We start from the raw sequence: 1153 nt of genomic DNA on the forward strand, positions 1-1153 counted from the left end.
ACTTAGAGCAAGGGAGCTGGAACTGACCTGGAAGCCTTCTCCCTGAAGACCAGTTCTTATAGTTCTAGAAGACACTATTCAAGCTGCTAAGGGAGAAAAATCAATCAATGGTCCAACCCAGCTGTGAAATCTAATAAGCCTGACTGGCAGAGCAAAGTATCTCTATTGGTGCAGTAGTGGCACTTTTAGCTAGGGGGTAATAAACAGCTGTCTAATTGGACTTAAAGCCTTGTCAATGGGAGGAAACTCATGGGTGGCACTGTGAACATAGCCAAATGCACATGGCTGGAGAGGTCATAGATCTTGGAGAAAACTCCATTTCTGTCATATCGCTAGACAAAAGAAATTTCTTCCTATATGTTAAATATGTACCCTTATATTTACAGACAAGTATAACATATACCATTCATCAAAGAATCTTTTTGCAATAGATGGAGGCTATTACAGAGTTATACTCCTGGTCACACACAGACAATATATGTTTGAAAAATGCCCAGCCCTAAGTGACACATCTTCAGTAGAACCTCAACACCTAAGGCTCATGGAACATAGAACAGGAGGTAGAGGGAATATTAATACATACTACTCTTAAACATGAAGCTCCCTCATACAGCTGAGTGGGATGCACACAGAAGGCCAAATTGACCAAGTTTTAGAGAATAAGAGACTACAGGGTTCATGTCTCTAGATAGGATTCCTACATTAAACCTCACACACCCCATGACTCAGGAACCATTGTGGAAGAGGAGGCAGAAAGATTGCAAGGGCCAGGGTTGGTGCATGAATATAAGGAACAAAGGCTTGCTCTTATGAACTTGAAACCATGGTGAGAGCATGCAGAAGGCTGATACTGACTCAATAAGACAAAATCCCAGCACAGAAGTGGGGAAAGAGGCAGCAACCCCAACCCTAGCCGAGGAACCATTGACAATTGATTACTGTGGGTTGAGGGGAATAGATGTTTTTCAAGGGAGTGACTCTAGATAGACTGGCTAGATTCCAGTGGATGAACTTGCACTGAGGGACATCTGGGTACAAATGCTTGACTATATAGGACTTAACATACATGATAGAATGTATGAAATCCAGTGGGGGAGCTGTGAAGGGGTATGAATGCAGGAAGGGTTCTAAATTTGATTAAAATGTGTTATAT

Source organism: Nannospalax galili, unplaced genomic scaffold (assembly GCF_000622305.1).
Source record: "Nannospalax galili isolate Female #2095 unplaced genomic scaffold, S.galili_v1.0 scaffold481, whole genome shotgun sequence".
Lineage (NCBI taxonomy): Eukaryota > Metazoa > Chordata > Mammalia > Rodentia > Spalacidae > Nannospalax > Nannospalax galili.